General features: G+C 39.5%; 1 protein-coding gene and 2 non-coding genes across 5 annotated transcripts in view; all 3 read left to right on the forward strand.

Annotated features, from left to right (window-relative positions):
- Positions 1-26,586, forward strand: part of Cdk6 (cyclin dependent kinase 6) — a 224,165-nt gene that overhangs the window by 184,992 nt on the left and 12,587 nt on the right. The window lies entirely within an intron of this gene.
- On the forward strand, positions 15,705-15,811 carry LOC111814060. Its single transcript, XR_002819136.1, has one exon. It is a non-coding gene; the product is annotated as a U6 spliceosomal RNA (small nuclear RNA).
- Positions 25,868-25,969, forward strand: LOC111814059. The gene has a single exon (XR_002819135.1). It is a non-coding gene; the product is annotated as a small nucleolar RNA U13 (small nucleolar RNA).

Consider the following 26,586-nt stretch of genomic DNA (forward strand, 5'->3'; position numbering starts at 1 on the left):
TGGATGGATGGATGGATGGATGGATGGATGGATGGATGGATGGATACAGTGAAAAGCTATATAGCAAATTTGCTCTGAGTTCTTCATGGACTCGCAGGTTCATTGAATCCCCTCTTTCCTTTCTTATAATCAACTTAAAGGATGCTACTTGGTCTCAATGCGAAGCTGACTGCTGTGGTTTCATTAATTTTTATTTTTAAAAACCTTGGAATTTTTTTCAGTCTCACATTCACTCACAGCTCTGCAATCATTTGAAGGATGCCTTGTAGTGGAGTAGTAGAAGTCCCAGCTTGGGAGTGTCAGACTCATTAACCACTCTGCACCTCAGTTTGAAGTATAAAGTGAAGATACTAACATATAGCTTCCACATGAGTAATTAATCTGTGGTTAAATAAAACAGCGCATGAGATGCACCCTTAACCTTTTTTCTTTGCATTGTTCATGCTCAGTGAAACTTAGCCCCTCTTATTGTTGTTTATATTGTTAAAATACTTTATTGCATAGTTTTTCTAGAGCAGTATAAGTGTGGTTTCTTGTTAGAGATACCATCAGATGTGAAAAGAACTCAAAGTCAGAAAGGCCCAGGCCTTGCAGTGCTGGAACTCTAGGTAGCACCTCCAGCCTGGGTCATAGCAGCCTGGTGCCCTAGCCAGATGACTCAGTGGTGAAGTAATGACTCAGGACCACGGGCTCTGCGTGTGTCTCCCCTTCACCCCACCTTAGTCACTACAAAGCTAGAACTGGCCCTGCAGTCTAGGAAGAAGCTGTGTATGCAAGTGAATTTCAGGAAACCCACCCAATAAGATTAAAGCAGCTAGGGAGAAGCTTAATAGACTCTGAGGTCAGAGTCTACTAAGTCCTGGACAAAGAGGAGTTGTAGACCATGCCTGGTCCTCCTTTATTTCCATAGTACCTCACAGAATGTAAAGTGCAGTCCCCAAAGCCCTCATAGAAAGTCTTGTTCTGAGCCACAGGAAGAAGTACCTCATACCAGCTCATAGGGAAACTCCAAACAGCAGGAAGAAGTTCAGAGATGAACATGACTATGTCTCACCATTCTACTATGCAGTGTTCAGAGGGGAAAAACAAAGAGACATTTGACTGTGAGACATTAATTGAACAGAATGTACTTAAGCTGGGTCCTTTTATGTCTCAGGCTTTATAACTGGATCACTGGTTTTAATCAGAAAAGAGCAATGACTTGTGCACCTACTGATCTCTCTGGGCACAGCTGTCTTTTCCATTGTCTGGTAAAGCAGGGACTCCCCTCCTATCTCAAGTGGAACTGAAGAGGAGCTCCAGTTATCTTAGCACAGTATTTCTAAACCATGCAGGATCAGCAGTCTGTACTTTTTAAAAATAGTCTTAAATGAAATGCGTATCTTATATACATTATAAACTTTTTTGTAAGATTATTTAAATTGAATGCATTTTGTTCTTTTCAGTTAACAAAGGTAATACAGTTATTATAGAACATTTTAAAAGTGAAAGTAAAGACTACCAAATAAGCCTAAAGTGACTATTGTACCAAAATATAAGAAAATGCTCAAAAAATAATGGGAACATATCATAAAGGCACAGAATGTAGCTTAAAGAAGCCACTGGATAAATGTGTGACATTTTGAACCTCAAAAATACATCACTTTAGTAAAGGATCATAACTGGAGAATTTAAAAATCTATAGACCTATGCTGGTGTAAAGAACAGGAGGAAATTTTTATAGCATAAAGGCAACTGTAACATAATAAATTAGATGGGATGATGAAAATTATCAATGGACAATGAAACTAGTAAGTGAAAAGCTGATCCACACAGGAGACTTACATGGCCTCAAAATAACTATCTGCAAAACCATTGTTTAAGAAAGGAGAAATAAAAAGATCACTTGCAAGCTCGTGACCAGGAGATGATCATTGCTAGGGGTTCCTCAGCCTGCTAGGAAGAGGCTGCCCAGTAAGAAGTGAGCGCTGTCCGGCAGGAGAAGCTTTACCTGCAGCAGCTCAGTGTGGCTGCCATCACCCTCTGAGCTCCACCTCCCCTCGCGTCCACAGGGTGATCGATTCTCACAGGAGCACAAACCTTACTTTGTACTGCTCATTCAGGAACCTAGTGGTCCCCAAACCACCACCACTTTCCATCCATGAACTTGACATCCACAAAACCAGTCCTTGGAGCCAAAAAGGTGAAGGTCCACTGGTTCAACAGCTGTCTCTTCACTTTTTTTTTTTTTTTTTTTTGTGGAATGAGGGATTGAACTCAGTTCCTTGCTCTTGCTAGGCAGGTGCTTTTTCTACCGAACTATCTCCCCGGCCCCATGTGTCTTAACTTCTTTATCCTGTGCATTGTACCATTTTAATTTTCCTATAAAATGAGATCATGCTTTTTAATATACTTTTCTTATATAGAAATAAAATATGATTTTATGTATGTGCACTTAAATATTCTCTAAGGCATGGTAGACACATAGTAAATATTTGTTAAATGAATAAAATTAAGATTTCTTGAAGCAAGGCTGTGACCCACATTTTTTATAACCAGAGTTTTCTCCATTCTCATTATTATTCCCCTACAACTAATTCCTGGAAGTGGAATAGTGAGGTAAAGAATATTTAAAAGCCTTTAATCCATGGAGCCAAATGACCGTGCTGAAAGAGTTTTCTACTCTACTTTCCCACCACAGGTACATAAAATACATGCCATTTAATACAATGTTAAAGCAGCAGATTGGGATTAATATGTGTAAAATACCCAAACTCATAATCCAGCAGTCATCAGTGAGAAAATCACAGCAACTTGGTATATCATTTAGCTTTCCTATTACTGAAACACAGTAACCGATACCCCTGTGAATGAAAGGAAAAAGGTTTAATTTGGCCTAGGATTTTAGAAGTCAGCCCATAGTCAACAAACTTCAGTGCAGACACATTATGGCAGAAGAGCATGTAAAGCAAAGCTGCTTATTTTATGGCAGCAGGGAAGCAGAGCAGGTGAAACCTGCCCAAGAGGAGCAGGTGAAGGACCTCAGAGTCCCCAGGATCTTGCCTCCATGACCCCCACTTGGGCCCGCCAGGAGCATGCTGTACTAATCTGCTAGGCACCCAGTGAAGTTGACATTCCTAGATTAATGATCGCAATGTGTGTACCTGTAGCGCGGCACTCGGGAGGCTGAGGCCCAGGGGTGCAAGAGCAGCCTGGGCAATGTAGGGAAGGAAAGAAGAGTCCTTGAATTCCTTTTCTCGTGTGTAAATTAGAGCCTGTCAGTCCCCAAAGCTGGCAAGTTTCCCAAAGCCTGTACTCACCTATCTAATTGGAACAGGAATATATTTTGTTAATGCAGAAATCGTCAGGTTCAAATAGAATCTGATGTAATTGAGCCAGTTATACACCATATCATAAACTACCAGAATCATCCTCTTTTTGTATCTTTTGAGAGTTCTTCTGCCAACTGCCCTAGGGCTAGAATCGCCTGTCATTGGTGGCGAACCTATGGCATGTGTGTTAACTGTGTTTTTCTTTAAGACAGAAGTGTTAATGTATGAGGTATAATTTCTAACTCAAAACTTCAGTATTCAGGTTTAATTGCAGTGTTGACACTGTGCAGTAAGTTCTGGGTTGCAGTTTGGACACTCAATCTCTAAAAGACTCATCAGCACTGTCCTATGTCAAAGTAAATGATGAAGAGAAAAACCCAGTGCCTTTCTATGATGGGCTGGCATGCACAGTCACCAGCCCTAAGTTGCCCAGACGCCTGCTTTGGACTTTGATGCTGCTCCCTAACTCACGTGACCACCAGCGTCCAGTGCAGCTTCCCAAGGTGGGCAGAGCAAAGTACAGGCTCCACACACATTCCTCGGGCAGCTGAGCAGTGTGTCCTTGAACACCAGTGGGTGCCGTGGCAACTCTGACCAGTTGACTAAGCCTCTCGCTAGCTGGAACAGGGAGGGTCTGATCTGGTCCACTCATAATTCAGATTAGTAAGGAGAACCAAGCACAGGATATTGAGAGAGATACCTTTGCATACAGAAGATAAGTGATCAGTAAAACTATGCCATGCTTTGGATGTGCTTGTATTTTCTTTTGTCTTGCACTGGCGAACATGTGTCAAGTGATGACAGTTGGGCTCATTGAGAGCCGTTAGTCAAATCCAGTAACTGTATTAATCTGTGGTTGGAAATGACTGTTATAGTAAGTGCCAGGCTATTCAGTTGTGGTTTTCCTTCCAGCTTCCAATCGTGCCAGGCTCCAGCAGGAGGAATAGAGGCTGTGGTAAAGGAAACCGTTGATAAACAAAAGAAACCAGAAACTGTCACTGCCCATAACAACAACAACAAAAAAAAAAAAAAAAAAAAAAAATTGCAGAGAAGGAGGGGGAGACAAAGGAAATTGTACAGTGTGGTTTAAGCCCACATGGTCTGGTGTGATCATGAGGCATGAGGCACTGACTCCAGTTTTCCAGGGAGAACAGGAAGGCATTAAGCAGTAAACCGTGCTCTCCAGTAACGCTGCTGGGGAAGAAAGCCTCACTTGCAGGAAGCGAAGGACCGGCATTTAGACTGTTTTTGTCTGTTTCCTAACAGTTGCTCCCCAGACCACTGATAACACAAAGGGACCTGGGGATCTAATCACCAAGTTATGTCACAGTTTTCCCCAGGGTTCTCTTTACTGAACTGCCATTTCACCCGTTATCAAGAAATGGGTGTTGTCACTGAGCAGTACTCGGCCAGAGGCAGTCTCTTACTTACTTTCATTATTTCAAGAATTTTAAACTGGCAGCTCTCCACTGGTGTTTTTCACCAAGCTTCAAGATGTGTTTTGTTTTTTCAATACTTCAAGGAGAAAAACCTCTCAGCAAAGCTGTATTAAGTGAACTGAAAAAATGAATCTATATAGGAGCAGAAAATATAACCTCTGGGGTAACAGTGAGGGCAGTCTGAATACAGTATATCTGAAGCATCTCATCACCTCCAAATAAGAAAGTAGGTATTTTAGCAGCTGTTCTCCCACATGTCAGTGTTCCTAAGTTGTCGCTCTCTTTTTTTTTTTTCCCACATTTGATCTTTTACAAAATCAAGATGTGAATTGCAATCAATGGGTGGTATCTGAAATTGGACTAAACATGGTGGTTCTCCTGGAAAAACAAAAGTTCCTGTTTTCCTGTACATCATTTCCATGGAAGGACTGCTTAACTCAGGGAGGTTCAAGCACATAGTTGATTTGAAGACTTTTTAGTTCACTTGGAGGAATACAGAGATCCTCAGCACCGGAGTAGGCTAAGGTGACTAAGGCTCAGAATTAGTGCCCCCCTCACAGGGCAGTGGCAGAGAGGAACTGGGGGTCCTTCCCAGCCTGGGGGATTGTCACAGTGTGTTGTTCTGCTGCCTGTCAGAGAAGGCACGGAGCAGGAGTTGGAGAGGCAGATGACCCAGTTGTTCTGAAACATCGTTCTCATTGGGCATTGGCAAAACTCCCAAACAAGTGGGTATAGATATGCAGGAAGTTTAGCTTCAGATACGGAGGTCAGTGAGATGGGAGACAGTGAAACTTTGTTCAGGGGCAGGACGTGGGGTGGGTGAGCTGCTGCCACTCAGCTGCTTGGCCTGCGTGCATCCTTTTCCCTCCGCAAGACCAGCCTACATCCCGCAGGTGCTAGGCTCGTCTCCTGCAGTAAGTCATTAAGAACAGCACTGATGCTAATAAAATATGGCCCAAAGTACACTAAAAGTCTGTTTTTAATGTATTTTGGAAAATTGATAGTTTCATTGCTATATAAAGAAAATTAAAATTTTAGACATTTTAAAATCAAAGCAATTAAAAGTAGGCAACCTAAAAGTGCATTTTATAAGGAATGCATACAATGTTTATTAACAAATTATACCACATACTATTTATAATATACTATGTATCTTCACCCAAAATGCTCTCTAAGTTTTAAAGAGTTCTAATTAATTGGGATGAACAGTTCAAACTTCCCATTTTAATTTGCCCCAAGGCTTTTTCTTTCCCAAGAAATACATAATCACCTGTGTGAACACCATTGAATGCTTTCTTGAATGTTTAGTGTTTGATCTTCAGGTAACCTCTCTAAACCTCAATTCCTCCTCTCTCAATTGGAAACAGTAATTACTTCACAAAGTATTGTTACAATTATTTGAGGTTCTATGTGTATAACAGTAGAGCAGTCCCTGTACCAGTGGTGGCAAATCTGTGGCACATGTGTTTTTTTTTTTTTTTTCTTTTAAGACAAAAGATGTTAGGGTATAAGTTTTTTCCTAAACAAAAACTTAAGTATTCAGGTTCATTTGCAGTGTTAAGTGATAAATAACTAACAGGTTGTAGTTTGAGCACTCACTCACCTCTAAAAAATTCATCCTTCCTGGCTGTGACAGCACAAACCTGTAATTCCAGCACTTGGAAAGCTCAGGCAGGATCGTTATGAGTTCAAGACCAGCTTGGGCTACAAAGTGAGCTCAAGGCCAACCTGTGCTGCATAGTGAGACCCTGTCTCAAAAAGACAAAAATAATAAGTACTTGGTACATTGTACTTATTAGTTTTAGATATTGATATTGAAAAAAAGTTACCTACTTACTTACTTAATACTTGTTTAGGTTGCACTGGTTTTTACCTATATAGCTTTTTTTTAAATAATGACTTATTAAAGATTAACAATTCTTCTACACTTCTTTAAAATTTCTTTCAGGATTTTGATCTAGATCTAGCCAACAGTGGTCCGAGGGGGCTTGGTTATGGCTCAGTGGTAGCTCTTATTAGGATGTCTGAGGCTCTGGACTGGATTCCCAGCACTGCCCAGAAAAGAAAATCATCGGAAGTTCTCTATAATTTGAAAGAATCTCAGTTTGTTTCCCAAGGAAAAATGTGATGCTCAGTCACAATTCTGAGACATCCGAGGATGTTCAAGAAGTTAGTAAACTCGGTACTGGAAGTACACATTCATTGCTTCCTATCTAAAATCTCATCAGATTGTTTGCTAGATCCACAGGGAGTTTTTGACTAAAATATTCAGTTGCTATTTAAATCTTCAATTTTATTAGAGGTCTCTGAAACCTCATGCAACGTGGTAGCCCCCTCTGGCCACATGGTTACTTCTCAATATTAAGCTATTTATATCTTAATATCTGCCTAAAACTGTAAGTTTAATGATAGCATCACATAACTGCATTTTAATTTTTAATGACTTTTTATTATATTTTTCATATTAAAAAGTATTAGCAAAGCTTTGAAAATTTTGATTTGGAAAAACACAGAGAATCAAACAGATTAAAATTACCTTAAATACACAGAAAAATAATATGTATTTTAATATTTCCATTATATCTTTTTCCAGTCCTTTATATATATTGATACATTAAATTTTATATTATGTAAATGTATTCATTAGGTATATCCAGTCTTTCAAACTTTTAGCCAAAATGAAAATTTGACTTATACCACATTTTTAAATGTGTTGAGTTGAAGTTAAATATTTGATTAAAAAGTAAAATCAATAATAAATCATAATATACAGCATTGATTCCAGTGCCTAACTATATGAAGAACTGTTTGTGTTACAAACTTTCATGAACATTAGGCTTCTTACCTGAGGATAATAATGCCTGTTTTTCAGGGATTTTTTTTTTAATCATTGATTCATTCATTCACTTGGTACAGGGTCTCACTACACAGCTTGGACTTGTAATGATCCTGTCTCAGCCTCCTCATTGCTGGTATTACAGGCATGCATCACCACACACAGTTTTGGTGCCTGGCACACATGCTTGGGGGTCAGGTGCTGGTGTTGTATGTGATATCAGGGATCAAACCCAGGTCCTTGTGCTTTCCAGGTAGGCATTTAGACTACCAAGCTATCTGCCTTTCAGGGATGTTTGTAAGGATTAGATAAACAAGTATCACCCATAGTTTCTGTCCCATTTGGGTAAGCCAAAGCATCTGAAAGTATAAACTCTCAAGACCTTAGTTCCTTAATTATAGGAGAGACCACATTCAGGAACACAATTGAAGAAAGAAAGGGGAATGCTAGATCTGATGAGCTTTACTGCCATGGGTGAGGAATTTGGAAATATGTTGTCCCTTATCTTTGTCATTTTCCTAACTGTATCATCTTTAAACTTTTCTGGTGATCTTTATAAATAGCCCAATAGTGTGTCATGGGTAAATTAAATCTAGGTATTTCATTCACAGTAGGACCAAAACAACAGCACTGAATTGCCCTTGCATTTTTAGTCCTAATGGATCAAGGAAAATAAACAACAGATAGAGAAGAAGAAAGCAACACAGCATTCAACAAAAATGAGTGAACAAGCATTCATTATACCTGCTACTTGGTTGGTAGTGTTGCTTTTATTGAGCAGGCCCGTTTTACTCCTCAGAGGTACTAACTGTTTCATTCACATGGTTTATTAGTTATTATTTTCATCTGTGATACAACACAGGACAGAAGCTGAGATAGCTGATTTTTAAGGATGAGCAGAGAGTAAGTGGCCTGCCATGGGTAATTTGTTAATCAGTTACAGATCTAGTGTTAAGAACTGGGTCTTCTGTCTCCTGGTCAATGCTCCTTTCCATTATGAATGATTAAGTGTTTCTGTCTTATTCCAAAGAAGTCTCTACAGCAGACACAGCCCTGTCCTGTTGTAGAAATAGCAATTACCTGACAGGCTCATCCACAGGATGACCAATCTCATGTGTTTTAGGGAACTAGGATTAATTTTTATTTTTTTCCAAAGGGAAGTAGCAATAAATCATGTTCCAAAAATAGCACCTCATCTGCTATATTCTGCTTAGTAGGTGATTTCCCAAGGATGATCCAACGCAGTGAGTCATCTCTCTGAGCACTTATGAGTTCATGATTTCTCTATTTTACTAAGCCTCGGTGCTTTTTGTTGCATGTTTTTTTAATCATAGCTCCCCTGAAAGATTCACAGTTTGTAACTATGAATACAAAATAGGACTTTTCTTCATCTCCCATGCCCCTTTTCCTTTTTCCTCCTCTTCTTAAACCTAAGATAATCCATGATTCAGGAGAATAGTCAGGATTATGGCCTAGAAGATCCACAGTGAAGTTTGTGTAGGGTTGTTAACAACTCATTCAGAGGATAAAAATTTAAAATGACTATATCTAGAAAATTATCACACTTTTGATGAGAGATATACAGATATGATTACAGAGGTATAGAGAATATTTGAATTTTTTTAAAACCCATTTTCATGAATGAGAAAATTGACTCTTGCAAAAGTATAAAGTCTTCAATTCATTTTATAGGTTTTTGCAACTCTAGTCAAAATCCTAATGGGATATTTTTAGACACAGTTGGAGGGTTTAATTGGTGAGAATAGCCAAGAATTTCCCTCCCCCTCAAAAAAAAATTATGAAAGGAAATTTCTATTACCAAGTACAAAAATATATCATGTAACTATAGTAATAAAAACAATGTGATACCAAGCAAAAAAGTGACACATACTAATGAAGTGCAACAGAGGACCAGAATAGAGACCCTAGTCTAAGAGGAAATATAATTTATTATAAATCACCAACCTAGGAGGACAGAATGACCTGTTCAGCAGATGACATAAACTCAACTTGTCTGTTAGGCTGTGTGTAAAATCTTGGGTACCTTTCGATACATGTAACACTAGTGCGTACCCCTTTTCCTTCCCCATACTGATAGGATGCAAGCTGAGGCAGAGGCACAGGATTGCAGACACCACCTGGGGAGCATCCAAAGCGAGAGGGACACTAGAGCCCACCTCAGCATGAGAATCACTGATTTCAGCTGCAATAAGCCGTGCCTCATATAGTCACACTGTGGCTAGATTATACTTCTTTGGGTGCTGGGCTAAGAATTAAGAATGTCCATGGAAACTCAAGCTCAGATTTGGTTGACACAGACATCCCTTCCTCTCACAAGCTGTGTGACCTAGTAGATAAAATACTGCCTTCTGCCTTTGGGACCATGATTCAAAACAAAAAGACAAAAAAAAATTAAAAAACAAACCCAGAGCATTGGAAAAAAGTATGAGCTGAATGTCTAATGGATGCTAAGTCCAGTCCTCAGAACCACTGTACATTCCGTGGCACAGTTATCAGTGCCTGCCTGGAAAAGTTTTGGAGGTTATCCTGGTGTCCCCTGTCCTTGCTACCAAAAATGTCTTTCAAGGATGGAGCTAAGGTCAAAAATGAGTACAAGAACAGTCTTTGTATCCATTAGCAGAAGCCCCCTCGGTCTGAGTCGTTAGAGAACTTGGGGGATTTTGCTGACTTGACTATCACAGATGCAGACACTTGCCTAAATAGCAGAAAAAAGCAGGGGACATTTGCCACTTCGGTGGTGGGTGTGTGAGATACAGCAGGATGTGACTGCTTTGTTCTCTTTACTCTGTCCTTGTAGAGGTGTGAAAAGCTATATTGCTACAGGCAATTTATTTCATAATTGGAAGTCATACTGATAATGGATGTGGTAATGTTTGTAAAGTTGAATCTACTTTAAGCAGCAGTAACTAATGGAATTTTTTTTCCTTGATCACATATGTAGCACTTTTGTGACTTTTAAAAGATATTTATATTTGATAAATATTTTTTTCGTTTTGAGAACTCAAAATACCAAACAGTGAACTTTCATTATAAAGTCACCCTGTGATCACCTTGTCATCTAGTAGCAAAATGATGAACTATTCATGCATCAAAGAAAATGACGTCTGCTGGCCTTGTATGAAGATGATCTCCTGGTTTCCAATTAAATGGCACATTGTCACTGTGGGTCAGAAGAAACAGCCTTCAGTGCAGAGGTGGAGGTGGCAGAAGGGGCACAACAGCCGTGCACTTTGTGCAGGTTCCATCGCTCCGCTGTGTGTCCGAAGAAGCCTCGCTTGGGAGGAGGTCGGGTGCACTGTTAGGCAAGCTTCTGTCTTTCTCTGTCCATTAATTGAAAACAGTTTGAGGTAGAAGGAAGATGCCATTTCCTTACCCCCCCACCCTCACCAAATGTGCTCAACCTAATCTAAGAGAGGCTCCCTGGCCTTCTGTGTTTCTCCCTTTCTCATTGGGGTGTTTTTAGCTGGTCTCTGCACTTAAGGCAGCACTGATGCAATCATTCCCTTGGCTGTACATTGGGCTTCTGGAAGTCTTTGTGAGGGCATGTATATGCCACCTTCCTGTGTCCGTGACTTCAGAGTTAAGGCAGGGCCTGGTCCTGCCCTGTCCCTGGATTTCAGGGGAAAGAGTTGAAGTGAAATGGAGCTGTTTTCTATGTCACTGTATTACTTGAACCAACAAATTAAAGAGTAGCATTTGTTATTCTCAGGAACGAGCCCCCTCCTACACACTCCTACTCATATTCTTTGTTTATTATACTTTTTATTTCAATTGTGAGATTCTGTTCTTTCCTTGTATTTTACTTAGAAGAAATATATCTTTCCATTTTGATGGGAAAAATAAATAAATAAACAAATAAATAAATAAATAAACTGAACTTGTCAGGAGCAGGAATCTAATCTATTCAATTCTCAGCATTTCTTACCATGGGACAGATGATAGATGACTTAAAGAATTAAATACTAAAGTGGACTCAGAAGAGAATAAAGCAGCTATAAGAAATACCTGGGATACTAGAAGGGAGATAGACTTTCAGAGCATTATAGAATCACCAACAAATACATTGATACATTTCACTATGCAAAAATTGAAAACATTTATTCATCAAAAAATAGCACAGTGCCATGCTTGATGGCAGTGCCTATAATCTCAGCATTCGAGAGGCTGAGGCAGGAGGATTGCCATGAAGGACCAGCCTGAACTGCATAGCTAGGTCCTATCTCAAAAACAAACAGCACTGCAATGTTGAAAAGCGTGTGGTCATCATATAGAAATGTTTGCTATGAATGCGGCAAAAGTGCAGTATCCTTAATAAAAAAAGTGCTCTTACAATTAATTGGAAAACTACCATCACAGCCATTGTCCATATTATGTATCACAGGGCTACATGGGTTTTACTAAATGAGTACAGTTCAGATGACACAAGAGAGTAAAGGAAATTCAGATCTTATTTTGCATTCACATATTGTTTGTTGAAAGGCAGTTAAAGGAAGCTACATATTATGCTATAAATGCTTCAGGGCAGTTTGTCCACATTTGACACTTCCATTTCCTAAAATGAAACACTCACCAACCCACAGGGAGAAAAAAAGACTTTGTTCACCAGCTCTATTTCAACAAGCACATCCATATGATAAGAACTTCCTCTGATGAGTCATTTTCAGTTGTCAAACACCAACTTTCCTGCATTTGGCCCATGCAAAAAGTAAGGCCTGAAGAAGCCTAGTGAGATATTAATCTGAATGAACATCTGTCACAAACCCAGTTTGTTCACCATGAAGAATTGTATTCTGTAAAGATTGCTGAAAAAAATGCCACTCCAACAGTTCTGCTCCATTAAGAGACTCTGAAATGTCTGAGGAGCGTTGTGGTCTTTGTTTCCTGTACTAAATTGTTGAATTATCACACATTATTGGATTCTACCCAAAACGTGCAGAATATAAATACTATATTCATCCAGGGAGACTAGTTGTTTTTACCATTTGTAATGGGAAAAGAAAATACCTTATGCTTCTACTCTTAAGATAAAAATTCTAAATATGTAGAAGAAATGTGTGTAGGTAATTTTTTTCAATGTGTCTTTTGATTTTTAAGAAGTTTAAGTCAGAGTTTCCCAAACCAGCATGTTAGACAACTGAGCTAACCCACAAGCCTCCCACCATCTTACTAGAAAACAGGTTCTCAAAGTAGGTATTTATGATCCTCTGGATTTCTATAGGATCAGTTGTGATTTCTTCCTTTTCATTCCTAATTACATGGATTTAAAAGTCTTTTCTTTCTTTTTTTTTTATAATGTTAGCTAAGGATCTATGAATTTTACTTAGTCTTCCAAAGCACTAATTCTCTCATTCGTTGATTCTTTGTATTGTTTTCTTAGTTTCCATTGGATTAATTTCCATTCTGATCTTTGTAATATACTCCCTCCTACAAGCTTTAGGCTTAACTTGCTCTTCCTTTTCTAGGAGCTTAAGGTTCAACATTAGGTTGTTTACGTGACTTTGCTCTGCTTTCCTAATGTATGTGCTCACCACTATACATTCCCCTTTTAGGACTGCTTTCACTGTGTCCCATGAGTCCCACTGTGTTGTTGTGTTGACATTATCATTCAGTTTCACTTGTACAAACTGTCTAATTTCTTTCTTCATTTCATCTGTGACCCATCATTGTTCAGGAGGGTGTTATTTAATTTCTGTATGTTTATGAAGTTCTTGTGGGTTTTTGCTATTGATTTCCAATTCCATTGTACAATGGTCTTATAATATACACGGGATAATTTCAACTCCTTTGCACTTACTGAAGCATGTTCTGTGGGCTAGGATGTGGTCTGTTTTGGAGCATGTCCTATGTGCAACTGAGAAGAATGTGCATTCTGGTGTTGCGGGGTAGAGCACTGAGTAGATATCTATCAAGTCCATTTGTTCAAAAGTTTGTTGCTATGCTAATATTTTGCTGACCTTGTCTAGTTGATCTGTGTGTTTCTGACAGTGTGGTATTGAGGTCTCCCATTAAAACTGTATTGATGCTGATTTGATTTTTCATGTCTGTTAATAGTTGTTTTATATAGTTGGCACACCGGCATTTGGTGCATGTGTATTTATGATTGTTATCCCTTCTTGAAGTCTTCCTTTAACAAGTACCTAATGTCCTTCTTTGTTTCTGTCGATCAGGCTTGGCTTAATACCACTTTGTCTATAAATAGAATAGCTAACCCTGCTTTGTTCCAGGTTCCTGGCACATGAAGTGTTGTTTTCCACCCTTTGAATTTCATCCTATGAATTTCTTTTTGAATTAGACATGTTTCTTGTATATAGCATGTGGTTTCTTGATCCATTCTGCCAACCATTTTCATTGGTGAATTGAGACCATTTGATTGATGGTTATAACTGAGATGTATTAACCTATCCTTGTCATATAATTTCCTTATTTTTGTTCTCTTTCATTCCCCCGTTGTTTAATTGCCTGCCTCCCCTGGGAAGTTCATTCTGGTGGGGTTTACAGAACCACAGTCCTTGTTAGAATGTTTTCGAATGTCTTTCAGAATATTTTAAGAGTGCTGATTTGGCCATCATGAATTTCCTCAGGTGTTCTTTGTCATGAAAGCATCTTATATCTCCATCAATTTTGAAAGATAGTTTTGCAGTAAGTATCAATCTGTGTTGGAGGTTTTCTTTTAGGGCTTGAAATACTGCACTCCAAGCTCTTCTTGACTTGGGAGTTTGTATTGAGAAGTCTGCTGTGGTTCTGATGTACTTTCTTTTATAGGTTTTTTTTTTTCTAACAGCTTATAATATTTTGTTCACATGTTGATTTTCTGAGATCTTGCCTAGTATGCTTTGATGTAGTTTTTTTTTTAATTTTTATTTATTTATTTATGTGTGTGTGTGTGTGTGTGTGTGTGGCCAGCTCAGCCCACCAGGGGGCGGGCTGGCTGGCATGTGGTGCTGGGGGATTGAACCGCGGTCCCTGTGCTTTGCTAAGCTTGATTCTAAAGTAGGTGCTTTAGACCACTGAGCCATCTCACCAGCCCCTTTGATGTAGTTTTATCATGACTTAATTGGAGTTCTATGCACCTCACTTATCTGTCACTTCCTTTTTCTCTGCCAGTGAAATTTTCTGCCATGACTTATGTGAACATGGTTTTTATGTCATTTACTCTATCTCCTGCTTTTTCCTTGATTCTAATGAATCTTTTGTTATTCTTTACATCATCCAGCAGCTGTTCCATTAATTTATCATGTCCCATTAATTTATCATGTCATATTTTTTGTGTGTACTTCTTTTTAAGACAGGGTCCCACTACGCAAGGCAGGCTGGCCTTGGGCTCACTTTGTAGCCCAGGTTGGTCTTAAACTCACAATGATCCTCCTGCCTCAGCCTCCAGAGTGCTGGGATTATGGGCATACGCCACCCACCATGCAGGCTTCCTTACTATTTTTAAGAAAGCTTCCTTTTCATGACCACTTACCACAGTTTTGTCTTCTAGATCTGATATTCTGTCCTCAAGTTGCATTTGGCTTATTCTGCTGCATACCCTTTCAATGGAATTGTTAATCTCCAGAATATCTGTTTTAATGTTTCATGGATTCCATTTCTTTCCTATGTTAGGAATTCATGATTTACATCATTTTCCTAAGCTTCTCTCACTCTTGTTTTTTATCTGTATCTACTCTAGATTGACTACTTGCATCTTTCATTTTGGTCATCATATGTATAGTTATATGAGAAATTATAATTTGAATTTTTTTTTCTAGAGCTTCCTTCATTTGCAGTGTTATTTCCACTGTTATCATTTCAGAGAATTGGGTGGTGGCTTTCAACTTGTTGCATTTCACTACCTTTTGGGTTTTCCTTGGGTGACCTGGAAGTCAGGGGATACATCTTACTTCTGTATATTCTCATTTTTTATACTTTTTAAAGTTTAATTTCTGTGCTCTTGCTTACAAGTTGCTTACAGTAGGTAACTTTATTTCTAGTATTGAGAACTTAGCACATGACTACTTTGCAGAAATGTCTTCTAAGTGTAGCTCACTTTTGGATTTTGAATCTGTTGCAACATACCACATCTTTAATTTATTTGGAATGAAAATTTGATGCCGAATGCTCGCTTCAGTAGCACATATACTAAAATTGAAATGATACAGAGAAGATTAGCATGGCCCCTGCACAAGGATAACATGCAAATTCGTGAAGCGTCCCATATTTTTTATACAGCTACTTTCTCTTAATTCAATGAGAAGAAAGATTTGTACTTAACAGTGTTTGGACAAAATATCATGTCTTTATCCTGTACTATGAATAACCACTATGAAGACAACAATATGTAATGTACTAATTATTGAAACTGTCCTAACAGGTTTTGAAATTGTCTCATTGCTATTTGTTTCTCAATAAAATTAATTTTAAAAAGAAGAAGAAGAAGTTTAAATCAGAAGGGCCGGGGAGATAGTTCAGTAGAATAAGCACTTACCTGGCAAGTGCAAGGTCCTGAGTTCAATCCCTGGTAACACAAAACAAAAAAAGAAAAAGAAGAAATTTAAGTCAGATTCAGAGTTTTGTTGTGACACCTAACCATTTTCATGTCTCTGTACATTTCAAACCAGAGACTACACAGCCAGGATTCTGAGCCTGATCAGGGTGTGGTGTTATCTTTGAGGAAAAAAAAAAAGATCCTTAGAGATGCTGTCTCATTCATTTGTATATGAAAAGATAAAAGAACAAAAGTAGGGGCTGGAGAGATGGCTCAGTGGTCTAAAGCACCTACTTGAAACAAGCTTGGCAAAGCACAGGGACCACGGTTTGATCCCCAGCACCACATGCCAGCCAGACCCTCCCCCTGGTGGGCTGAGCTGGCCACACACACACACAATAAATAAATGTAATAAATAAAAATAAATAAATATTTAAAAAAAAGAACAAAAGTAATTTTATGTGATACCTCTTAATATATTTTTCTTTATCCCAAGTTTTCTGCAACACATATATCTTAAACTATCATCCCCTTTTAAAGCAAGATAAACATATATATGGAGAGAAAGAGTAAATCTTTTGAAAAATCATTATGGTTCTTGGCCCAGTTGCATCCTGATAAAATAAAAGCCTGCTTTGTCAGTTGGTCACCACACTAACCTTTCAATACTAGAAACATGGAGGAAACATCATGGAGAGCTAGGGGCCAGAACTCACATTCATATGCTAAGCAGATTATAATTTTTAAGGAAAAAAGGAGAACATCAGTCTTGGAGTATTTATAACCAGTAATTGAATCCAACTTGAAGCGATTTTTAGATCATTTGTAATACTCTATGAGTGATACTCTTGGTTCCCTTCTGAACAAAACTTTTTTAAAAATAAACGACTCCAGCCAACAGACATTTCCACTTTAGAAAATTTCTAGTGATTATTTCCTCCAAAAATGCACATTAAAGCTGTCAGTCTTGGAAAGATGTCATTTCATTGACAGCTAGCTGATGTCAAATTAGAATTTTTGCGAAAGAAAATGTGTGTAGCAAAGATGTGATTGCACTCACAGCAGAGGTCTTAGGACATCCATTGGCAAAACATAAGGTGCCCAGAGACAGGACCGCTAGATTCAGGGGTTGAAAGGAAGAAGTGGTTTTGAAAGCCTCATTTTGACTACCATAGTGTATGTCATTTGTGGCATTGAAATATGCTCCAACTAAATGAACTTACTGTTGCATTTCCTAATCTTTATTCCTTGTATATTGCTTTGAAGTCAGCCATCGGCAAGAGAAAACTTGATTTGTTTGGCTAGTCTGTTCTCAGTAACCTATACTGCTGGCTAACCTTCCCTCCTATCACACCTTGATAGCACTTCACAGTCGCTCTCAACCCGGCTCATAGTCTATGACTGTAATCAGTCAGATTAGACCAGACAGATTGTCACAGTTGCAAAGAAGATATGGATCCAACCTAGATGTCTCCAGTGGAGGAATGGATAAAGGAAATGTCAGCCATAAAAAGAATGAATAATGTGCCATAATTTGCAGCAAAACAGGTGGTACTGGAGGGAAGATGTTACATGAAATATCTTAGATACAAAGAAATACCACATCTTTTAGATACGTGAATATCTAAAAAAACAAAACGTTCATTTATATCCCCTTTTTTTTGTTTAGTTTTGGCAGAGATGAATATTCCATTGCCATTTTAATATTGTAGGTGTGTGAATTCAGCAAAATAATCCAACAGAGTCCAGTAGTCCATAATAGTAGTGGGTTATCTGTAGGACTGGCTACGTCAAAAGTTGTTGATTTGAGCCTTTTACAGTTCAGCATATTAATATGGCTTTACTTTTTATACCTCGTTTTTATACTTTTCTGCTGGATGGTTAAGACCAAGATAAAGCAAGACATATCTAACAAGAAATGTAACTTTTGTATTTGACAAGATCAGTCAAATATAGTTAGGATAGATATACAGCTACTTTCTCTTAATTCAATGAGAATATGCAGTGTATTAATTATTGAAACTGTCCAACTAATCGGTTTTGAAACTGTCTCATTGCTATTTCTCAATAAAATTAATTTTAGGGGCTGGTGAGATGGCTCAGTGGTCTAAAGCACCTACTTAGAACAAGCTTAGCAAAGCACAGGGACCGCGGTTCAATTCCCCCAGTACCACATGCCAGCCAGCCCCGCCCCCTGGTGGGCTGAGCTGGCCACACACACACAAATAAATAAATAAATTTTTAAAAAAATAAAGGCATTTATCCCAGTGGCATGATCATTCCTTTCCATGTCTTTAAAAGTTCCTGGGCTGCAGAGATCGCTCTGTGGTCTAAGCACCTGCCTAGGCAAACACAGCGACTGGGGTTCGATCCCTGGTACCACATGCCACACTGGCCCAATCCCCGGACACACTGAGCTGGTCAGCGTGTCCAGGCGAGGTGGCACACACCTGTAACCGCAGCACTGGGGATGCTGAAAACAGGAGGATCACTATGAGTCCAAACTGCATAACGAACGAGACTTTGTACTAAATACATTAAAAATAATAATAGTAGTTCTCTTGAGCATTGTGATTGGAGAACAAGAGACAAGGGGATTCAGAGAAGATAGCAAACTAGTTATTTGGTAAGAAAAAATGATCAGGAAGTACGTAAAATGAATACCTGGTTCCTAGACACAGAATAAACCAATGACATTTGTTAATGCATTTGGACAGGAACTTGCCAGCCCCATTTTCTGTTGTTAAAAGGATGGAAGGTATAGTATATTTAGTAATATGAGAAAGGAATTGGGAGATAGGACCTCTGGGAAGTAATTGAGTGTAAATGAGGTCATGAGAGTACCGCTTCCGTGATGGGATTAGTGCTCTTATAAAACACCAGAGATCCAGGTGTGGTGGCACACTCCTAATCCCAGCATTCAGGAGGTTGAGACAAGAGGATCGCCAAAAGTTTGAGCCCAGCCTGGGCTACATAATGAAGTCAAAACCAGCCTGATCCACGTCGCAAGATCCTTTACCCTTGCTTCCCGACCCCCCCCCAAAAAAAAAAAGATGCCAGAGAGCTTGCTGTCACTCCAGCCGTGCAAACAAGACAGAAGGAGTGTAGGAACCCTGAATTGTTGAGCTATCGTGCTGGCCTGATGTCAGACTAACCCTCCAGAGCTGTGAGAAATATGAAGTGTGATGAACAAATACTGTAAATGTTTAATGTGTAACTTATTACAGCAGAAGACATTTGCATGAATTCCCCTCCGAACACTCCCCCTTACTTCAACACATTTAGCCTGTCATCGTGCCACTTTCTAAGGCATTCCAGAATGGAAGTCGTCTTTCATGTGTATGTTTAGTAGCATGGACGGAGATGCCTCAGTGTCCTGAACTGATTTACAGTGTTTATTTCCCTGGTCATTTTTACTTTGAGGCACAACCAGCAGTCCCATGGTACCAGACCTGGTAAATAAGGTAGGTAAGGACACATAGGCTTTTTATGAGCCTCCCTTTCCATTAGATGGCACAGTGACATTCCTCCTACAGACACTCCTGAAAGAGGACTTTCAGCCTGGCTTCACTTCTTTCTTTTTTCTTCCACACTCATTCTTCTCCTTCCACGCTCTCTTCCATCCTTTATGCCTTTGCTACACATTTTCTCACTCTTTTCTTCTCAAGAACTCAACCCCAGCTTGCATAACCAGTAAATAAGCACCTGGGGGCAGAGTTTCCATCTGACATGCTCCCTGCTGCTTCTGTGAGGGTTTTGGCAAGATTTAGGAGACTGCCGACCAGTCTCAGTTTTTAAAGACTCATTATGTGCAAGCACATAGTGTCTTGGGCCTGGTGCAGGCTAGTTAAAGCATCAACCCAAGGCCAGCAAGATAGCTCAGCAGACTAATAAGTGCCTGCTTAGGCAAGCACAGGGATGGACCGGGCACCACATGCCACACCAGCCCTGCCCCCAGGTGCGCTGAGCCGGCCACTGAGTTCAGGTGTGGTGGTGTGCGCCTGTAATCCCCACGCTGGGGAGGCTGGAAACAGGAGGATCACTGTGAGTCCAACCTGCATAGTGAGACCCTGTACCACATGCCTACGTACACACATACAACAGTGATTTCAATCAAACCCAGTTTGGCCCTCAGTGTGTCTAATCTGTTCACGTACATGCACAGGCTTGCCCTTGAATTATCCAGAGATGAATCAAGAAAGGGAATTTTCAGATGGAAAACTGAAGTTGATGTAAAGAAGAGAAAACCTTCTTGCAGGGAGGAGCAGTGACCATTCAGTATGTTAATTGAATGCCAGTTATGGACAAACTGGGCAATAAATTATGTGCTTGGGTGACAGAGACAAGTAAGGGTTGACCTTGTTCTCATTCAGCTTCCAGTTGTGTAGAAACCAGCAAGTCAATAAGTAACAGAAGGAGGTTTGTATAGGCATGGGGCAAAGAAGTGAGACAGATGGCTCACAGACACAGCAAACGTGCAAGGAACAAGGTTGGTAGCCTTTTTACTTCTGATTTTAAAAGCAATCAGTGCTTATAGAATGAGTACAGAAAAAACACCCAAAAAAAATCCCTAACCATCTCTGAGTAAAGCATAAGGTAGTAGTTCCAGAAGTGTCCCCTTTTTGATCAGAGGGAGTTAGTATGGTATTTTACCCTAATCTGGTAAATCAAGTGTTAGGAGAAATTCAGACCATGTCATTAGGTTATTCAGAGCACATGTCTTCAGATAAGTGCTTGAAATGCATGTTGGTCCCTGTGCTTTAGTACCATCTACTTAAGCCTTTCCTATGTTTAGCCCTAAAGCAGTTTTCTTAGCAGTTCTTTACTGCTTTGAATCTATGTTTGCTTGGCAGTATAATTTCTTTGCTTCGTTTGTTTGTTTGTTTGTTTGTTTGTTTGTTTTTGGCGGAACCGGGGATTGAACTCAGGGCCTTGCGCTTGCCAGGCAAGCTCTTATTCTACTGAGCCATCTCCCCGGCCCCTTTGCTACTTTTTTTAATAGCCGATTGAGTGTAATTCGTATACCATGCAGTTCAGTTATATAAAGTTCTATAGTTTTTAGCTTTATGTGTCCAGAATTGTGCCCCAGTCATCACACTAAATTTTAGAACTTTCAGCATCCCAAAAAGAAACCCCGTCGCATTCTGTTCTGAAGGTGCTGCACCCAGAACTTATAAACCCTAGAAGTTAGTTCATTTCTCACAGCTCAGGCGGTGGGGAAGCCCCGAATCGAGGCACCCAGAGTCTGTGTCTTGTGGGGGCCACATGTTTGTTCCTAAGTAGCACTGTTTTCATTGTGTCCTCACGTGGAAAAGATGGCTAGGGAGCCCTCTAGCTCTCTCTGAGAAGACTAACACACACACACACCCTCTTCTTACCTTCCTTCACGTGGCTTTTCCTCTCTTCCTACCTCCTCGTCCTCAACCCCATTCCCAGGTTCGGCCTTTAGTGTTTTTCTCACGCCCTTACCTCCCAGGTGCTTTGGGCTCAGTCTCCATCCCATCTGATTGACTCAGCAAACCCCTGCCAGATTACTCTTTCTGAGCACTGTTTCTGTTCTGCTGGTCATTGAAGTTAAACAGACCAGCCTAGCCACCTGCGCAGCTGTGTCTCCTCAGTTAAGTTGCTCCTGTAAGAGGGCAATCAAACCCCCTCCAAATCTCTACTTAATGATGCTGATTTGCTTATCTTGTCTCCTTAAGAAGCAAGGGTCATTATGGTTGTAGATGTAGATGTATTTAAATTTATAAATACAGATTTATATATTGATAGATTACATAAATATAAATATAAAATTCAGTACCTATAATGTGTGTTCTGTATGTTAAAAAGACTACATGTAATGCTGTACAATTTATATTTTGGTATCTTCCATCTCCACTTGCAATTCTGTGTGCCTAGTGGATAATCCCTCAATTAGTATTTACTAAGTAAACCACTTAATTGGCTTTCTGCTTAATTTGGTTATTTGAATAGGTGGCAATTATAGTGTAGTGTGACGAGTTAACTTTTTAACTTTACAGATAACTATAGCATGGAACACAGGAAAAGTGAGTATAAAATAAAAGGGCGATATTTTTGAAAAAGGTCACTTTATGAACACGGAAAATTCCTCTACTAATCAAGAAAGATAGCAGCTAAAATATAGCCATGGGTCAAATGCAGGTTACCAAGGTGCTCTATAGGGTAACCCAAGACTTCCTTGTCTTTTTAGTACAATGAGAGCATTATAAGTAAAGTCTTTCATCTTCCATTATGCGTGAATCATTTCCTTTCTGTAACAGACATACCAGTATATATTTCTAATCTACTGGGAAACATACCACACCTCTCAATATTGTTTTCCATTGTTCATCGAGATTAGAAGTAATATTTATATCTTCTTTTAGCTGCTTATTAAAAAATATATAATCTGAAATTTGGTCTCCTTTATAATTTGACCCAAGAAAAATTCCCCTCACTGATAACAGACATCAGTACCTTATTGAGGCTTTTTGCAAAACTGCATACAGGAGAGGAAGCAATACTGCCAATTCAGAATTAATCCTCATCAGAGAATTTGGCATTCACCGTTTTCTTTCCTTGATAAAATTGTTAGAGCTATAACAATCGATGGAATATATAGTGATTCAGGCAAAGCCTGTTGGGCTCAAAAATGACTTCAAAGGTCATTAGGTGGTAACAAATGGCCCCTTTCTTCCTCCTTGTTCACGATGTGAAGTATATTACTATCCTCTCTGTGTGATATTGATCAGGAACAAGGGAGACGTCCCACCGTGTGGGGTGTTTCAGTCTCCACTTAGTACAGAACTGTTGGAAGCAGGGCGTTCCAGTAGCTCTTACGCATCATAATCTCACGTAGTTGATTCTTTGAGGCATTATTATCTCCACTTGACAAGTGAGGCAGCTAAGGTTCAAAGAGGTTAAGAGGGCCGGTGGTACAGCCCAGCAGCGCAGCACCTCCCTGAGAAGCATGAGGTCCTGAGTGCAATGCCCAGTACAAAAAAAAAAAAAAAAAAATTACAAAAAGGTTAAGAGACTTTTCCTAATGTCATTTGGGGTTATGGGGTTTGTTGGTAGGGATTTGCTTCCATCACTAGAGTCTATGCCAACTTCCTAGTCAACAAAAGTCTCTGAAAAAAACAGCGTATTAAGTACAAAGAAAAAACTTAAGATAAATTACTGGGACTTAACCTCTTACAGACTGAAGAGAACCTTGAGGAAAATCTTTGCCATAAAACACCAAGATCCATACTTGTTGGGCATGATAATGCCTCAGGTGACTTTGAGGATAGACGTTGTGGTTTGCAAAGAATGCAGTTTGTCATTGCATTTTGTGACAGTCTTCTATTATGAAAAAACTGTTTACATAAATAAATCAACATGTATATTACTTTCACAAAGAGCTTTACCTTAGCATTGACTCATAAAGCATAAAGGTGAATGTGGACATTTGAATGGAACACTTGGAAATAGTTCAAAATTCTCTTTCATAAGAATTGAAAGTAGTGGGGCTGGGGAGAATTGAAAGTAGTACCTCCACGATTATAGCTTAGTGGTGAAGCATATGTTGAGCATGTTACTTGTGTGTATTATTGTAAGTGCTAGGCTAAATGACTGGAAAGTCAGTTAAAGTAAGTAATCATAGGTTTTGGGGTAGTAAAATATATTAAATTTACAACCTTTGGTAATGTCTTATATAATAGAAAAACTTTCTTTATATATTAATGTAAGAAATCAACAATACAGTCCTTATCGTGAGATGTTTGAGGTAGGTGTAATCTTTTCATTTTGTTTTATTTATTTGATACAGAGTCTTACTATGCAGTTCAAACCCATAGTGACCCTCCTGCCTCAGCTTCCCTAGCACTGGGATTAAATGGCTGGCATGGAATACAGTACCAGAGATCAAACTCAGGTTGTTGTGCTTGCCAGGCAGCTGCTTATGCTGCTGCGCTATTTTCCCAGTCATAATCCTTTCGTTATTTATCCATCCTCCAAAATTGTTGTAAAAGAAAGAAGGTTTTTTTTTAAAGTAAAACATATTTTTTAGATTTTGCTATTCTAAAATATCTCTATTCCTGATTTTACCTTTAAATAATTCATTTTAAAAGAATTGGTAGAAAGGACCAGCTGAATAGTTCAGTGTTTTAAAGCACCTGCTTAGGCAGACACAGGGGCCAAGATTTCGATCCCTGGGCTTGCCATGCAGACCCTGCCCCGAGGGCGCACTGAGACCACAATTGAGACTGGGCATGGTGGCGCAAGCCTGTAATCCCAGCACTTGGGAGGCTGTAAATTGGAGGATCACTAAGAGTCCAATCTACGCAGTGAGACCCTGTAGACCCTGTCTTAAAATAAAACAAAAAAGAATTGGTAGAGCTGGTGCAATAGCTCAGCCAACAAAGCACCTGATTAGACAAGTGCAAGGACTGCGGTTCCATCCCCAGCACCACATTGCCAGGCCAGCCTCACCCCTGGGCACACTGAGCCAGCCACTGCGTGCGGTCGTGGTGTCTCACGCCTGTAATCCCAGCACTGGGGAAGCTGAAAACAGAAGGATCACTATGAGTCCGAGCTGCATAGTGATACTCTGTACCAAATGCATTTTTTTAAAAAAATGTAGTTGAAGCTGGGCTCAGTGGTGTACAGGTATAATCAGCACTTTGAATAGTTGAGGCAGGGGAATTACAGGTTACAATCCTCCCTGGGCAGTTTACCAAGTTCCTGTCTTAGTTACTGTAAAAGCCTTACATTCAATCCTCAGGACCACAGAAATTAAAAGAGAATTTAAGATACAGTAAATCCACAATTCATTAACATTCCAGTTGAGAACTTTCACAGGTGTACTGTATAAGACTTACTTTGTGGGATATGAAGGAATCCAACTTAGATGTTCTCCCAAGACAGAACCCATTTGTAAGGCAGAGTCTTACTGTAGAAGAATCAGTAAGTATGTCACCTAGAGGCTTGTGTCTAAAAGCAGACAAGATGCTTTTGCTTAGTGAATTCCTTCCTTGCAGGATGGTACAGATTTTCAGGAGCCTCTGTCTCACTGTGTATTTCTTTTCCATCTTCAGTCTTCAATACAGAGCAGAAATATTCCCTAGGTTTCCTTGGAGGGATAGATTTCCGGGCATGGAATGAAACAGAGTTCAAAGTTATATTGAGCCTCTTCAGATGGTGTCTATAGTGCATCACTATCTCTGTCTTTCTGTTGCTTTTATTTGTTCCTTCAGTCCTCTGCTTCCTTTCAGCTCAGCTGTATGTAATGATAAGAAAGCAGCAGCCAATTCCATCCAGTCAGAGTGTGTATGTTAGCTGAACCGGTCCTACAGTTACAAAATCATCTAAGGTCTTTGAATTAAACCACTCTTACCACTAAACCAAAGAATATAATAAAGATTTATTTTCATGTTTTATGTGTATAAAATATGCATAGATTATATGAATTTATGGGTATTTACATCAGCTACCCTGAGCAAGAAATAGTCACTCATAGTGAACTCAGTGAAAATACAGCCCTGTGTGTCTCCTGAGAACACACAGAACTGATAGCCCCAAGAATGTTTTACCACAGAGCTTTATTTAAAGACAAGTTATGTAAGGCCTTTGTAGCTGTCTTATTTATATCACAGTATTCAGCTGTAGCATTGCAAGGCTTCTCCATGATCAAGGATTTCATTCCTCTTCAAGGTCCAGTGTGCCTCTCCATTCTCCCAATGTACACAGCATCCTCTCATAAAACCAGCTATTAAAAAATCAAACAACTTGTATTAAAAGTTTGCTCGTGATCCTTCAGTTCATGAGTGTGACAATTGGGTGTTCATGCCTTACGCATGAGATGTGCCTCCCTCAAACCTTGTTATGATGTGGGCACATTACCCGTCTGATGTGAAAAAAAAAAGTTTGCTCGCATTCATGATCAACCTTTTGGCCTGCTCCCTCCTTCGCATGACCCATTTCTATTGTCATGTGACTATGTACAGTATCTGCATCCAAAGATCCATTTTAATAGGATTGCATGCAATTAGGGCTGCGTGGCACGGTGTAATTCGAGCCAGGCCACATCTGCTCCAAAGCCAAGTTAATGGAGCTCAGAGTCACAGACTGGGTCTCCCTAAGGAGGTGAAAGTCATTCTGACCTGTTCACCAAATTGCTGCCTCACAGATTCCAGTATTCTGAGTGTTCACGGAATAGTAGTTTTGATCCAGTCACTCTGATTGGTGCACTCCGTACTGAAAAAGGCCAAACGAGTGGATCGTTCTAACTCCAAGATACAGCTCAGTGTTAGGATACTTGCTTAGCACACAAGGCCAACATATCCAATTCCCAGCACTACAAATAAATAAAAATTAATTAATTAATTAATTAAAGAAGGGCTATTGTCTTAGTCTGGCGGTGATACCAAGCTACTTTAAACTGGATAGTATTTTATAAACAGTAAAAATTTACTGCTTACAATTCTGGAAAGAAATGTACAAGATTCAGTGCCTCCCAGGGTTTTCTGC

The sequence above is a fragment of the Octodon degus genome, unplaced genomic scaffold, assembly GCF_000260255.1.
Source record: "Octodon degus isolate 3935 unplaced genomic scaffold, OctDeg1.0 scaffold00262, whole genome shotgun sequence".
NCBI lineage: Eukaryota > Metazoa > Chordata > Mammalia > Rodentia > Octodontidae > Octodon > Octodon degus.